The sequence below is a fragment of the Globicephala melas genome, chromosome X (genome assembly GCF_963455315.2).
Source record: "Globicephala melas chromosome X, mGloMel1.2, whole genome shotgun sequence".
NCBI classification, from domain to species: Eukaryota; Metazoa; Chordata; class Mammalia; order Artiodactyla; family Delphinidae; genus Globicephala; species Globicephala melas.
Window position 1 is genome coordinate 66,265,551 of NC_083335.1, and position 17,488 is coordinate 66,283,038.

General features: G+C 37.5%; 1 pseudogene; it reads right to left on the reverse strand.

Moving 5' to 3' along the window:
- Positions 1-4,735: 4,735 nt before the first annotated feature.
- LOC132594555 (elongation factor 1-alpha 1 pseudogene) lies at positions 4,736-15,851 on the reverse strand (annotated as a pseudogene).
- Positions 15,852-17,488: the final 1,637 nt, after the last annotated feature.

The window sequence follows — 17,488 nt, forward strand, 5'->3', positions numbered from 1 at the left end:
GTCCTTTAATCTGTCTTCACATTAAAAAAAATTTTTTTTAATTTTCTTGCTACTCTGATTGGATGAGTTCCCTTGCCTTGTCTTTGAGTAGACTGATGCTTCTGCTTCATCTAGTCTTCTCTTGGACCTCTCTAGTGTATTTTTCATTTCAGTTGTATTCTTCAGCTCTGTGACTTTTATTTGGTACTTTCTTAAATTTTGCACCTCTTTGTTGAAGTTCTCACTGTGTTCATCCATTCTTCTACCCAGTCCAGTATTTTTATGACCATTACTTTGAACTCTTTATCAGGTAAATTTTATATCTGTTTCATTAAGTTATTTTTTTCTGAGGTTTCCTTTTGTGCATGCATTTGGAATATATTGTTTTGTTTCTTCATTTTGCTTGACTCTCTGTGTTGGTTGCTCTACAGTAGATGAAACAACCACCTCTCCCATTCTTGAAGGAGTGGCTTCATGTAGGAAATGAAACTTTTCATTCATTCCTGCCCCAGCCTTTTTTCATCTCTCAACCATCTGTACTTATCCAATCAGTCTATTATATTTGTAACAGCTCCCAATAGTTGAGGATGTGTCAATACTTGTTAGTGTCACAAAGGGGAGGATCTCAGCACCTGGATTCAGGGTAACTGGAAGACAGACCCTCAGGCAGTAGCTTTTAAAAGTATATCTGTATCTATATCTTTGTCTATATCTATATCCACAGTCACGAGGGGCTGCAAGCATTAGCCTCAGTGGCTACCAAAACCAGGCAATCTAGAGGTGTCTCCTGTGCAGCAGTCACAAAATCTGTGGCTCCAGATGAGTGGATAAGCTGCTTTCTGGGAGATATCAGTGAACTGAAATAAGGCAAAGGGAGAGTTCCAAGATGGCATCCACAATCTACGTTCCTTGAGAGCAGTTCTGTAGGCCACTAAGTGTGGCCAAACCTGAAGCCTGATCCTCAGTCTGGAGCTCTAGGACAAATAAAGTGGCCTCCTTCACAGAAAGACAGGGGGAGTATGTGTGTCTAATTCTGCTGTCTGTGCAATGCCCTGGGGTGGTAGCCTGCTGAGAACTGTCCCTCTGATTGCTGCAGTCCTGTGGGACTCAGGAATGCAAACCATTCTGGCCACCAGTGCCAAGCAATCAGGGGTTATCCTCTGGGCATCAACCATAAGATCCAAGAACCAGACACATGTAAAGCTCGCCTCCAAGAGACACCAGTGCTCTGGAGCATGGCAGAGGGTGAGTGTGAAGATAGTGCCTGCCCTCCAAGGTCTCTGGAAAGGACTACAGTCAGCCTCTAGATGCATGTTTAATTAGAACCCTGTCCCTCAGGTCACAGTTATGATGATTAGCTAATAGGCCTCTTTCACAGAAAGACCAAGTTCTTGGGTTTATTGTCTCTTGCTATGCCCTGGAGGTGGTAGTTGTTTATGAACTCTTTTTCCATTGGCAGTAGTACAGTGGGACCCAGGAGCATAAGCCCCACTGGCCACCAGAGCCAGGCAATAATCACAAAAGCTGGGGTGCTAAATAAGAGTATGAGCTTCTTTGTGGGTGACACAAATTATTACAGTCTCATGGTACCAGAAAAGGTAACTCCCCTGGCCTCCAGAGCCAGGCAATGAAGAGACATTCCCTGGGTGTCAGCTGCCAAAAATTGGGACATGAGATGCATGTGAAGTCTGAAACATGGTAAAGGGAGAGCACAAAGATGTCATCCACCAATCTAAATCCCAGGAGAGTTTTCCAGCAGGCTCCTAGATGTGTGTGTTAAATTAAATGCCTGCCCCTCAGGCCAAAGTTTCAATATGAGTAGGTGAGCCTCTTTCAATTTAAGTCTAGGCACTATCGGCTGCCTCTGAGTTGGGCCGTGGGGCAGATGAGTCTGAGTGCGTGAGTCCTTTAAGATGTGTTTCTCAGATTGCTACTGTCTTGTGGGCCTCAGTATGTGAGCCCTGTTCGTTTTCAAATTTAGAAGATTGGGGGGCTTGTCTCTTAGGTGCACATCTTAAAATTTGGGGTGTCTAATGTGGGGTCTGAACCCTCTTGTCTTCAGAGAGAAGCTCTGGGATTTCAGTTCCCTTCCAGTTGTGGATTGCAATGCCAGGGGAGGAATTTATGGCAAGATTGTGTCCCAGCCTATCCTACCTGTTTTGTTTTTTTTTAAAACATCCTTATTGGAGTATAATTGCTTTACAATGCTGTGTTAGTTTCTGCTTTATAACAAAGTGAATCAGTTAAACATATACATATGTTCCCATATCTCTTCCCTCTTGCATCTCCCTCCCTCCCACCATCCCTATCCCACCCCTCTAGGTGGTCACAAAGCACCGAGCTGATCTCCCTGTGCTATGCGGCGGCTTCCCACTAGCTAGTTATTTTACGTTTGGTAGTGTATATATGTCCATGTCACTCTCTCACTTTGTCACAGCTTACATTTCCTCCTCCCCATATCCTCAAGTCCATTCTCTAGTAGATCTGTGTCTTTATTCCTGTCTTACACCTAGGTTTTTCATGATATTTTTTTTCTTAAATTCCATATATATGTGTTAGCATACGGTATTTGTCTTGCTCTTTCTGACTTACCTCACTCTGTATGACAGACTCTAGGTCCATCCACCTCATTACAAATAACTCAATTTCGTTTCTTTTTATGGCGGAGTAATATTCCATTGTATATATGTGCCACATCTTCTTTATCCATTCATCTGATGATGGACACGTAGGTTGTTTCCATCTCCTGGCTATTGTAAATAGAGCTGCAATGAACATTTTGGTACATGACTCTTTTTGAATTATGGTATTCTCAGAGTATATGCCCAGTAGTGGGATTGCTGGGTCATATGGTAGTCCTATTTGCAGTTTTTTAAGGAACCTCCATACTGTTCTCCATAGTGGCTGTACCAGTTCACATTCCCACCAGCAGTGTAAGAGCGTTCCCTTTTCTCAACACCCTCTCCAGCATTTATTGTTTCTAGACTTTTTGATGATGGCCATTCTGACCTGTATGAGATTACATATCATTGTAGTTTTGATTTGCATTTCTCTAATGATTAATGATGTTGAGCAATCTTTCAAGTGTTTGTTGGCAATATGTATATTTTCTTTGGGGAAATGTCTATTTATGTCTTCTGCCCATTTTTGGATTGGGTTGTTTGTTTTTTGTTATTGAGCTGCATGAGCTGCTTGTAAATTTTGGAGATTAATCCTTTATCAGTTGTCTCACTGGCCAATATTTTCTCCCATTCTGAGGGTTGTTTATGGTTTCCTTTGCTGTGCAAAAGCTTTAAAGTTTCATTAGGGCCCATTTGTTTATTTTTGTTTTTATTTCCATTGCTCTAGGAGGTGGGTCAAAAAGGATTTTGCTGTGATTTATGCCATAGAGTGTTCTGCCTACGTTTTCCTCTAAGAGTGTGATAGTTTCTGGCCTTATATTAGGTCTTTAATCCATTTTGAGCTTATTTTTGTGTATGGTGTTAGGGAGTGTTCTAATCTCATACTTTTACATGTACCTGTCAAGTTTTACCAGCAGCACTTACTGAAGAGGCTGTCCTTACTCCACAGTACATTGCTGCCTCCTTTATCAAAGATAAGGTGACCATATGTGCATGGGTTTATCTCCGGGCTTTCTATCTTGTTCCATTGATCTATATTTCTGTTTTTGTGCCAGTACAATACTCTCTTGATTACTGTAGCTTTGTAGTATAGTCTGAAGTCAGGGAGCATGATTCCTCCAGCTCCGATTTTCATTCTCAAGATTGCTTTTGCTATTCAGGGTATTTTGTGTTTCCATACAAATTGTGAAATTTTTTGTTCTAGTTCTGTGAAAAAGGCCAATGGTAGTTTGATAGGGATTGCATTGAATCTGTAGATTGCTTTGGGTAGTAGAGTCATTTTCACAATGTTGATTCTTCCAATCCAAGAACATGGTATATCTCTCCATCTATTTGTATCATCTTTAATTACTTTCATCAGTGTCTTATAATTTTCTGCATACAGGTCTTTTGTCTCCTTAGGTAGGTTTATTCCTAGATATTTTATTCTTTTTGTTGCAGTGGTAAATGGGAGTGTTTTCTTGATTTCACTTTCAGATTTTTCGTCATTAGTGTATAGGAATGCCAGAGATTTCTGTGCATTACTTTTCTATCCTGCTACTTTACCAAATTCATTGATTAGCTCTAGTAGTTTTCTGGTAGCATCTGTAGGATTCTCTATGTATAGTATTATATGTCACTTGCAAACAGTGACAGCATTATTTCCACTTTTCCAATTTGGATTCCTTTTATTTCCTTTTCTTCTCTGACTGCTGTGGCTAAAAATTCCAAAACTATGTTGAATAAGAGTGGTGAGAGTGGGCAACCTTGACTTGTTCCTGATCTTAGTGGAAATGCTTTCAGTTTTTCACCATTGAGGACGATGTGGGCTGTGCGTTTGTCATATATGGCCTTTATTATGTTGAGGAAAGTTCCCTCTATGCCTACTTTCTGGAGGGTTTTTATCATAAATGGGTGTTGAATTTTGTCGAAAGCTTTCTCTGCATCTATTGAGATGACCATATGGTTTTTCTCCTTCAATTTTTTAATATGGTGTATCACATTGATTGATTTGCATATATTGAAGAATCCTTGCATTCCTGGAATAAACCCCACTTGATCATCGTGTATGATCCTTTTAATGTGCTGTTGGATTCTGTTTGCTAGTATTTTGTTGAGGATTTTTGCATCTATGTTCATCAGTGATATTGGCCTGTAGTTTTCTTCCTTTGTGACATCCATGTCTGGTTTAGGTATAAGGGTGATGGTGGCCTCGTAGAATGAGTTTGGGAGTGTTCCTCCCTCTGCTATATTTTGGAAGAGTTTGAGAAGGATAGGTGTTACCTCTTCTCTAAATGTTTGATAGAATTCGGCTGTGAAGCCGTCTGTCTGATCCTGGGCTTTTCTTTGTTGGAAGATTTTTTTTTTTTTTTTGCGGTACGCGGGCCTCTCACTGTTGTGGCCTCTCCCGTTGCGGGGCACAGGCTCCGGACGCGCAGGCTCAGTGGCCATGGCTCACGGGCCCAGCCACTCCTCAGCATGTGGGATCCTCCCAGACCGGGGCACGAACCCGTGTCCCCTGCATCGGCAGGCGGACTCTCAACCACTGCACCACCAGGGAAGGCCTGTTGGAAGATTTTTAATCACAGTTTCAATTTCAGTGCTTGTGATTGGTCTGTTCATATATTCTATTTCTTCCTGATTCAGTCTTGGCAGGTTGTGCATTTCTAAGAATTTGTCCATTTCTTCCAGGTTGTCCATTTTATTGGCATAGAGTTGCTTGTAGAAATCTCTCACGATCTTTTGTTTTTCTGCAGTGTCAGGTGTTACTTCTCCTTCTTCATTTCTAATTATATTGATTTGAGTCTTATCCCTTCTTTTCTTGATGAGTTTGGTTAATGGCTTATCAATTTTGTTTATCTTCTCAAACAACCAGCTTTTAGTTTTACTGATCTGTGCTATCATTTCCTTCATTTCTTTTTCATTTATTTCTGATCTGATCTTTATCATTTCTTTCCTTCTGCTAACTTTGGGGTTTTTTTGTTCTTATTTCTCTACTTGCTTGAGGTGCAAGGTTAGGTTGTTTATTCGAGATGTTTCCTGTTATTAAAGTAGGATTGTATTGCTATAAACTTCCCTCTTAGAACTGCTTTTGCTGCATCCCATAGATTTTGGGTCGTCGTGTCTCCATTGTCATTTGTTTCTAGGTATTTTTTTATTTCCTCTTTGATTTCTTCAGTGTTCACTTCACTATTAAGTAGTGTATTGTTTAGCCTCCATGTGTTTGTGTTTTTTACAGATGTTTTCCTGTAATTGATATCTAGTCTCATAGTGTTGTGGTTGGAAAAGATACTTGATACAATTTCAATTTTCTTAAATTTACCAAGGCTTGATTTGTGACCTAAGGTATGATCTATCCTGGAGAATGTTCCATGATCACTTGAGAAAAATATGTATTTTGTTGTTTTTGAATGGAATGTCCTGTACATATTAAGTCTATCTTGCTTAATATATCATTTAAAGCTTGTGTTTCCTTATTTATTTTCATTTTGGATGATCTGTCCATTGGTGGAAGTGGGGTGTTAAAGTCCCCTACTATGAATGTGTTACTGTCGATTTCCTCTTTTATGGCTGTTACTATTTGCCTTATGTATTGAGGTGCTCCTATGTTGGGTGCACAAATATTTACAATTGTTATATCTTCTTCTTGGATCGATCTCTTGATCATTATGGAGTGTCCTTCTTTGTCTCTTCTAATAGTCTTTATTTTAAAGTCTATTTTGTCTGATATGAGAATTGCTACTCCAGCTTTCTTTTGGTTTCCATTTGTATGGAATATCTTTTTCCGTCCCCTTACTTTCAGTCTGTATGTGTCTCTAGGTCTGAAGTGGGTCTCTTGTAGACAGCATATATATGGGTCTCGTTTTTGTATCCATTCAGCCAATCTGTGTCTTTTGGTGGGAGCATTTAGTCCATTTACATTTAAGGTAATTATCGATATGTATGTTCCTATTCCCATTTTCCTAATTATTTTGAGTTCGTTATTGTAGGTCTTTTCCTTCTCTTGTGTTTCTTGCCTAGAGAAGTTCCTTTAGCATTTGTTGTAATGCTGGTTTGGTGGTGCTGAACTCTCTCAGCTTTTGCTTGTCTGTAAAGGTTTTAATTTCTCCATCAAATCTGAATGAGATCCTTGCTGGGCAGACTAATCTTGGTTGCAGGATTTTCTGCTTCATCACTTTAAACATGTCCTGCCAGTCCCTTTTGGCTTGCAGAGTTTCTGCTGAAAGATCAGCTGTTAACCTTCTGGGGATTCCCTTGTGTGTTATTTGTTGTTTCTCCCTTGCTGCTTTTAATATGTTTTCTTTGTATTTAATTTTTGACAGTTTGATTAATATGTGTCTTGGCATGTTTCTCCTTGGATTTATCCTATATGGGACTCTCTGTGCTTCCTGGACTTGATTAACTATTTCCTTTCCCATATTAGGGAAGTTCTCAACTATAATCTCTTCAAATATTTTCTCAGTCCCTTTCTTTTTCTCTTCTTCTTCTGGAACCCCTATAATTCGAATGTTGGTGCGTTTAATGTTGTCCCAGAAGTCTCTGAGACTGTCCTCAGTTCTTTTCATTCTTTTTTCTTTATTCTGCTCTGCAGTGGTTATTTCCACTATTTTATCTCCCAGGTCACTTATTCGTTCTTCTGCCTCAGTTATTCTGCTATTGATCCCATCTGGAGTATTTTTAATTTCATTTATTGTGTTGTTCATCATTGCCTGTTTCATCTTTAGTTCTTCTAGGTCCTTGTTAAATGTTTCTTGCATTTTCTTTATTCTATTTCCGAGATTTTGGATCATCTTTACTATCATTATTCTGAATTCTTTTTCAGGTAGACTGCCTATTTCCACTTCATGTGTTAGGTCTGATGGGTTTTTATCTTGCTCCTTCATCTGCTGTGTGTTTTTCTGTCTTCTCATTTTACTTATCTTACTGTGTTTGGGGTCTCCTTTTTGCAGGCTGCAGGTTCGTAATTCCCGTTGTTTTTTGTGTCTGTCCCCAGTGGCTAAAGTTGGTTCAGTGGGTTGTGTAGGCTTCCTCGTGGAGGGGACTAGTGCCTGTGTTCTAGTGGACGAGGCTGGATCTTGTCTTTCTGGTGGGCAGGTCCATGTCTGGTGGTGTGTTTTGGGATGTCTGTGGACTTATTATGATTTTAGGCAGCCTCTCTGCTAATGGGTGGGGTTGTGGTCCTGTCTTTTTAGTTGTTTGGCATAGGGTGTCCAGCACTGTAGCTTGCTGGTCGTTGAGTGAAGCTGGGTGTTGGTGTTGAGATGGAGATCTCTGGGAGATTTTTGCCATTTGGTATTATGTGGAGCTGGTAGGTCTCTTGTGGACCAGTGTCCTGAAGTTGGCTCTCCCACCTCAGAGGCACAGCACTGACTCCTGGCTGCAGCACCAAGAGCCTTTCATCCACACGGCTCAGACTGCTAGTGTTTGAGGGTCTCCTGCAGTGGCACGGGTGGCTGTGGCTCACCACAGGGACAAGAACACTCCTCTTACCTGTTTTGATGTGGTTTTCTTTTCCTTTGCCCAATGTGTAGTCATCACTCAGCCAGACTTTGTCTTTTTAGGAAGAAATTGTTCCATATGTAGCTGTAGACTCAGTGTGTGAGTGAGAAGGGAGTTTCAGGATCTTCCTATGGTGCCATCTTGAACTAGCTAAACTTAAATTCTTGCCATAAATTCCATTTGGCCATAATGAATTATGATTTTTATATATTATTGGATACAATTTACTAAATTTTTATTGGAATTTTGCATCTCTGGTCATCATGAATATTCTGTAGTTCTATAATCTTGTGATGTGGTATCAGAGTAATACCTCATGAAATGAGTTGGTATTATCACCCCCCCACTTTCTAATATTTGTGTAGGATTGTTAATATTTCTTATTTAAATATTTGATATAATCCACCAGTGAAGTCATCTGGGCCTGGACTTTCCTTTGTGGGAAGAATATTTTTACCAATTTAAATTTGTTCATTGATATAAGTTGTATTTCTTTCCTATTGCTACTCTAACAAATTACCACAAAACTAGTGTCTTAAAAGTATACAAATTTATTATCCATTAATATTTAATGGTGTTATTTATATGGTTGGACATCTTCTTACAATCTTATTATTTCTTTTCTACATGTCTCCTCTGTTTTTTCCCTCTGTTCCTCCTTCCCTTCCTTTATTTAGATTATTTGAATATTTTCTAGCATCACTTAATTTACCTTTGATTTTTTATTTTAAATATCCAAAGGTTTCTCTATGCATTATAATATACATTCTAAACATTTTACAATACACTTATGGTTAGTGTTATATCATTTAATGTAAAAAAATGGAAACCCTGCAACTGTATAAGTTCATATGCTTGACATCTCCCCTCATTGATATTACAATTGTTATATTTATTACTTATAAATAGATAATAAATCCCACAAGTCAACATTATAATTTTTGCTATAATTAGTGTGTGACTCATAAAAAAAGGTAAATAGCAAAGAAAAAAATTATCTTTTCTATTTATCCAGAGACATAATTTTCAATAATCTTCATTCTATTCTGAGTGTCTCTGTTTCAACCTGGTGTCATTTTCCTTCATTCTGAAGAACATATTTTAGCATTTCTTGAAGTGCAGGTCTGCTAGTAACAAATTCTCATAGTTTTCCTTTTTCCCTTTTCTTTTATTCCTTTCTAACCACTTTATTAAAGTATGATTGACATACAAATAGCTATACTTAATGTACACAATTTCATGTGTTTGGAGATACATCTGTAAAACAATCATCACAATCTATGTCAATAAACATATCCATCACCTACAAAAGTTTCATCCTGCCTTCTTTACCTACTACTATTACTACCACCACCACCATTATTGTTATTATTTTGAAACACCTAAAATAAAATCTACCACTTAGCCAATTTTTAAGTATACAATACAGTATTAACTCTAGGCACCACATTGTAGAGTAGATCTCTAAGAATCATTCATTTTGCATAACCGAAGCTTTATACACTTTGACTAACATCTCCCCATTTCCATCTTCCCACCAGACCCTGGAAACCAGCATTCTACTCTCTGCTTCCATAAGTTTGACTAGTTTAGATCCTTCATATAAGTGGTATTATATAGTATTTGTACTTCTGTGTCTAGCTTATTTCACTTAGGATAATGTCCTCCAGGTTCATCCATGGTGTGGCAAATGGCAGGATTTCCTGCCTTTTTTTAAGGCTGAATAATATTCTATTTATGTATATATTATACTACATTTTCTTTTTTAAAATTGAAGTATAGTTGATTTACAATGTTGTGTTTCTGGTGTACAGCAAAAGTGATTTATATATATATATATTCTTTTTCATTTTATTTTCCATTATAGGTTATTACAAGATATTGAACATAGTTCCCTGTGTTATACACTAGGACTTTGTTGTTTATCTGTTTTATATATGGTAGTTTGTATCTCCTAATCACAAACTCCCCACCCTTTCCCCTTTGGTAACCATAATTTTGTTTTCTTTGTCTGTGAGTCTGTTTCTGTTTTGTAAATAAGTTCATTTGTATCATATTTTAGATTGTCAATTTTTAATATTCTCTATTTCATATTTATTTCTAATCTTTATTATTTTCTTCCTTCTGCTAACTTTGGGCTTTGTTCTTTTTTTCTAGTTCCTTGAGGGTAAATTTAGGTAGTTTATTTGAAATCTTCTTCTTTGTAAATGTAGGTGGTTATCTCTATAAACTTCCTTCTTAGTGCTTTTATTACTTTCAAGTCACACATTTAAGTCTTTAATCCATTTTGAGTTGGTTTTTTGTGTATGGTATAAGAAAGGGCCCAGTTTCAGTCTTTTGCATGTGGATATACAGTTTTCCCAATACCATTCATTGAAGAGATTATCCTTTCTCCATTGTGTGTTCTGGGCAACTTTGTCAAAAATTAATTGAGCATATGTACTTGGGTTTATTTCTGGACTCTCTATTCTGTTCCATTGGTCTACATGCCTGTTTTTATGCCAGTACCACACTGTTTTGATTACTATAGCTTTGTAATATAATTTGAGATCAGAAAGTGTGATGTCTTCAACTTCGTTTTTCTTTCTCAAGATTGCTTTTGTTATTCAGGGCCTTTTGTGGTTCTATACCAATTTTTAAATTGTTTTTTTCTATTTCTGTGAAAACACCTTTGGAATTTTGTTAGGGATTACAATGAGTCTCTAGGTCTTTTTGGATAGTATGGACATTTTAACAATATTAACTCTTTCACTTCATGAACACAGGTTATTTTTCCATTTTTTTGTGTCTGGTTCAATTTCTTTCATTAATGTTTTATAGTTTTCAGTGTACAGATCTTTCACTTCCTTAGGTAATTTTATTCCTAGGTGTTTTATTCTTTTTGATGCTATTGTATATGGGATTGTTTTCTTTATTTCCTTTTCAGATTAGTCATTGTTGGCATGAAGAAATATAACTGATTTTATATGTTTATTTTTGTATCCTGCAATTTTACTGAATTCATTTATTTCTTTTAACAGTTTTTGTTTATGGACTCTTTAGGGTTTTCCACATATAGGATCATGTCATCTACAAAGAAAGATAATTTTATTTCTTCCTTTCTGATTTGAAGGCCTTTTATTTCTTTTTCTTGTCTAGCTCTTACTAGTACTTCAGTACTATTTAAATAGAAATGGCAAAGTGGAGATTCTTGCCCTGTACTCAATCTTAGAGGAAAAGCTTTTCAGTTTCTCTCCATTGATTAGGATGCTAGCTGTGGGCTTTTCTAAATGGCTTTCATTTTGGTAATGAAAGTTCCCTCTATTCTTATTTTGTTTAGAATTTTTATTGTGAATGTATGTTGAACAAACTATTTTCTGCTTCTATTGAGATAATTGTGTGATTTTTATCCTTTATTTGGATAATATGATATATCATATTGATTGATTTTCATATGTTAAACCAACATTTCATCTCAGGAATAAACCTCACCTGGTCATGGTGTGTAATCTACTTGATGAGTTGAATTCAGTTTGGTAGTACTGTATTGAGGATTTTTGCATCTATATTCATCAGAGATGTTGGCTTATAGTTTTCTATTCTTGTCATATCTTTGGCTTTAGTGTCAGGGCAATGCTGACCTCATAAAATAAATTTGGAAGTATTCCTTTTACTTTTATTTTTTGGAAGAATTTAAGAACAATTAGCATTAAGTCTTCTTTGAATATTTGGTAGAATTCAGCAGTGAAGCCAACTGGGCCTGGGCTTTTCTTTTTTGGGAAACTTTTGATTACTACTTCAATCTCCTTATATTTTTATTGGTCTGTTCAGGCTTTCTATTTCTTCTTGACTCATTCTTGTTAGGTTGTACATTTTTAGGAATTTATCAATTTATTGTAGTTTATCCAATTTGTTGGCATATAATTGTTCATAATAGTTCCTTATGATCTTTATAAATTTGGAGGCATCCATTGTAATGTCTCTTTTGTCATTTCCAATTGATTTTGGGTCTTTTCTCTTTTTCTAATTTAATCTAACTAAGGGTTTGTCATTATTGTTCATTTTTTTCTAAAATCCATCTCTTCCAAAAATTTTTTTTTCAGGGGCCTTACCTCTTTTAATAGTGTAATAGTTATTATAGGAGTATCAGTTGATGCTTATTCCATTTTCAAGAAATAGGTCTTATTTGTGACTCATTAATAATTTGCAATTCATTTTCATCTAACTGTCCAATGAATATCAATACTCAGAGAATCAAAGTTTTGTTGACTTTTTCTATTGTTTTTCTAGTTTAAAAAATTCTGCTAAATCTTTATTATTTCCTTCTTTATTTTAACTTTGGGTTTATTTTGTTCTTTTTATAATTCCTTAAGGTATAAAGTTAGATTATTTGAGATCTTTTTTAATGTAGGCCTTTATTACTATAGAAATCCCTTTTGGCACTGCTTCTGCTGCATCCTGTAGGTTTTGGTAAGTTGTGTTTTCATTTTCTTTTGTCTTCAGATATTTTTTAAAATTCCCTTTTGATTTCCTCTTTTACCCAGTGGTTGTTAAATAGTGTGTTATTTAGTTTCCACATATTTGTGAATTTTCCCATTTTCTTGCCGCTATTGATTTCTAGTTTTATTCCATTGTGGTAGGAAATGATCCATGGTATGATTTTAATCTTCTTAAATTTGTTAAGATTTATTTTGTGATCTAATGTGTGACCTATCCTAGTGTATGTTCCATGTGCACTTTAAATGTATTCTTCTGCTGTTGTATGATAAGTTCTGTATATGTCCGTTAGGTCCATTTGGTATGCAGCATTGCTCTATTCTGCTCTTTATTGACTTTCTGTCTGAATGTTCTATTTATTATTGAAAGTGGGCTTACTGACATCTCCTATTATTTTATTTCAATTTCTCCTTTCAGTTTGTCAGTGTACTTATGCACTCAACATCAGAGCACATATGTATTTGGAATTGTTATATCTTCCAGTTGAATTGACCCTTTTATTATATAATATCTTTATCTCTAGAAACAGTTTTTGACTTAAAGTCTGTGTCTCATAATAAAAAGAAAACAAAGCAGGAGTGGCTAATATCTTTTTCCATTCCTTCATTTTCAGCCTATGTGTATCCTTAAATCTAAAGTGAGTTTCTTACAGATGGCATAAAGTTGGATCTTTCTTATTTAATCCGTTCAGTAACTCTCCTTATTGGGGAATTTAGTTCATTTACATCTAATGTAATTATTAATAGGAAAGGATTTACTATTGCCATTTTGTTAGCTCTTTTCTGTTTGTCTTGTGATTCTTTTGTCCCTCTTTTTCTCTCTTTCTATCTTCCTTTGTCTTCCCATTGGATTTTTATTTTTTGGTATTGATAGATTTTGATTTTCTTCTTTTTATTTTGTGTAACTTCTATAGGTATTCTCTTTGTGGTCACATGGGGCTTACCTAAAATATCTTAGAGCTATAATAGTCTACTTTAAGCTGATAATAACTTAAAGTAAGTTGATAACAACTTCACTTGCATACAAAAAGTCTCAGCTTTATCTCTCCTCCTCACTCATTACACACTATTGATATGTATCATTAACATAATCTATAATTGTTTTTAATACTTTTATCTTTTATAGTAGAATTAAAAGTTATTGTTACTGAGTGCAAGCTCATACTGCTTGCTTCACAATAGGCCAGTAAATCAAGAGATGTGTTGTTAGAGCAAGGAATAATGACTTTATTTAGAAAGCCAGCAGACCAAGAAGATAGTGGACTCATGTCCCCAAAATACATCTTGCCTGAGTTAGAATTCAGGAATTCAGGATTCTTCTGAAAGGGGAAGGAATCAAGTAAAATATTTCCTGATTCTGGTCAGCCTCCAGAGGGGATGTGTTCCTGCAGTCATTCACAGGTGGGCCTGGTCAGGATATTTCCTGTGAGCTAAACAAAAGTAGCTTAGCTTAATGCTCATTACCTGGGAGGCAGGGTTCCAGAGATGGGCCATTATGTATATTTAAGCTTACATGCAACATCCCTTTAGTGATTAACTTGTAATAGAATACAAAGATTCTTCCCTGTTACAATTCTGCACTGTCAATGTCCATTCCACAATCTTGTGGGAAAAGGGACAAAGACTACTCTGGCTACTTCCTGCTGAATGGAGGTGACAAATATTCCTTATAATCTTTAGTCAGTCTTTTTTTAGCTACAACTATTTGAACCTGATGAAACCCCTTAGCACTCTGTCTAATTTGTAATTGAACTTGGGGTGTTGGTTCCAGTTCTCAATACGAACACTAAATTCCTGTTGTAATTATTTGGACAAAGTTAAACAAATTGATTAACCCTTCTCCAGCTGCACTGAAATTACCATCTGCTTCAGTTGGATATGCAGACTTGTTGGAGGCAAACTCATGAACAGAGGTTAGTATAGTGCCCAAAGTTTTAATGTATTTGGCAACTGCTAGTTCTTTTAGAGCACTTATAGATTCTCTCACCTGGGCAGACACCTGGAATGGCCTACCATGCAATATTTCAAAAGTGCTTAATTTAAGCTTGCTTCTTAGAAGGAGACACTGATCAATATCAGAGCAACTGGCAAGGCCTTATCCCAAGTTAAGTTACTATTCATTTTCTTGGTTTTTCCTGTTGACTGTAGGCTCCAGGATGAATGTAGTTCCAATGGCTTAATCCAAATCAGGAGATAATTTCCTTAAGGAGGGCTTTAACCAATTAGGTACTGATTTTAAAAACTAATAACTTTGCCACACACAAAGCAAATGGTCCCCAAAACATTCTCCTTTCCTTCTGAAGATTTTATGATGCATTGTTATCATTAACCAGTCTTTTACTATTAAACTTAAATGACCAATTAAAACAAACAGTTCTGAGACCATTCTTCCACCACTGATTAAGACTGGGGTGGCAAGTATTGGGGATAATATTCATTTAGACTTCTGAGATTTCTGGGAAGACTGGGTGACCTTGCCAGCTTCAGCTGCCTTCTTGTCCACTGCTTTCACACCCACAGCAACTGTCTGGCTCATGTCACGAACTGCAAAAATGGCCCAGAGGAGGACAGTCAGAGAAGCTCTCAACACACATGGGCTTGCCAGGAACCATATCAACAATGGCAGCATCATCAGTTTTCGAGAATTTGGGGCCATCTTCCAGCTTTTCCCCATAACAATCAAGCTTCTTCAGCTCAGCAAACTTGCAAGCAATGTGAGCTGTGTGACAACCCAGCACAGGTGCATATCCAGCACTGATTTGGCCTGGATGGTTCAAGTAATCTCTTGAGCTGTGCAGCCAGCTGCTTCCATCAGTGGTCATTTTTGCTGTCACCAGCCACATTGCCACAACGAATATCTTTGACAGATATGTCCTTGACATTGAAGCCCACATTGTCCCCAGGAAGGGCTTTACTCAAAGCTTCATGGTACATTTCAACAGACTTTAGTTCAGTCGTAATATTGACTGTAGCAAAGGTGATCACCATGCCAGGTTTGAGAATACCAGTCTCCACTCAACCCACAGGGACAGTACCAATACCACCAATTTTGTAAACGTCCTGGAGGGGCAGACTCAAGGAATACACTGGCTAGGAATACACTGGCTGGTAGTGACAAGTCAATCTGTGGGAGAAGTGCTCCTCTTGCCTCAGAGGATGTTGTTTTAGATTAGGTGTCCCAGCATCCCTTTTTAATGGGATTACTATTGGCCATGTGTTTTTGGGCTTCCCTGGGGTGCTGTTAACACACACTTCTGGTCTTACCCTTTTGTAGACCTTGAGGGTGGGGGAGAGCTCTGTTTCCTTTCCTGGAGTTTTCATGAACACCACCTGTAGGCTTAAAGTGTGCTCTGGTGGGACTCTGTCAAGCTGTTCTGGTGAAAAACTTTAGGGTGAAGTCTATCAAAAAGTTAATCAGCTCATTCTTCACTGTCAATTTTACTGGGGGCTCCTGTGGGGAATTAGTTGCCTCAAGTCCAAGGGAGCACCTGGGCCTCTTCATTCTTCAGAATCTTCCTCTTTCTACCATATGAGAGGTTCTTGTCTTTTATTTTCTTCTTATGTTTCAGCCTAGGGCAATCTGTTCTCCAATGTTCTTCCTCCTTACAGAAGCACATTTTTCCTTCCCCAATAGTGGCTTACCTCTCTTCGGTTACTCAGCTTCCAGGAATCCAATACCACTGCCAAAAAGTGGTGTTTCATTTTGCATCTTCTTTCTTCTGTTGTTGCTCCCTGTTGAACACTTTAAAAGCAACATCTACCAATTGATAAGGATTTATTCCAAGTGCACCATCTAATTTTTGCAACTTTCACCTGATATCTGAGGCACTTTGCCCAAAATAAAGGTCAAATTTACCATTCTAATATTTTAGGGGGCTTCAGGATCTGCATTAAGATGATGTCTGTAGGCCTGATAAGACCTCTCTGAATTTTTGGAAAGGATTTTTATTTTGAGTCTCTTGAATTTTGTTCAAACTCTTTTGCTTTGGTTCCCCTTTTCAAAGCCCTGCCAAGATGCACTAATAAGTAGTGCTCTAATAAGGGCATTCTTCCTTCATTGGGGTCCTAATTTTGTTCAGCTGGGTACTGCCAAGTGGGCTTCAGGTGTAGAGGATCCTCCCTATAAGGGAGGGTTGCAACCTTTCCAATTAAAACGCCTGAGAAACCCATCTGGCTGATTATTTGCATTTAGCCCCCTATGTGAGATAACGGCAATGGAAATTACCTTGCCCTGGGAGTGGCTCCTGGCCCAAATTGGGTGCCCTGTCGGGTCTCAAATTATGATACCAGACCAATTCCCTGTGCCCCAGAAACTAACACAGGATTTTCTAATTGATCCCTAGAAGGAGGGGAAGTCCTGAGCTCAGCCGGAGGAGTTAAGATTTGAAGCAACATACCCTCAGTCTCATTCCATTTTCTTATTTTCCGATGTAATAGCACACATGCTGGTACACAAAGGATTTCATCGTTCTTCCCCACTTCTTCACAAATAGTTATAGAGTTATTCAAAAGCCACTGTAAAACCATGAATACCAATTGATCATCTCTAACCATTAAAAGGAAGCCTTTTTGCTTTGGCATCAACCAACCAGGATTGCAATGCAATTGAAAAGAAACTTGGTTACTGCTGTGACATAAAACATTTTAAGATAATTACTAAAATTATGACTGATCATTTACCAGGATACATTAGCATTTTAGGAGTTCCATATAGTCTTTTAAAATAAATTTTAATTAATTTATTTTATTTTTGGCTGTGTTGGGTCTTTGCTGCATGCAGGCTTTCTTTAGTTGCAGCAAGCGGGGGCTACCCTTCGTTGTAGTGTATGGGCTTCTGATTGCCATGGCTTCTCTTGTTGCAGAGCACAGGCTCTAGGCGTGCGGGCTCAGTAGCTGTGGTTCTCAGGCTATAGAGCACAGGCTCAGTAGTTGTGG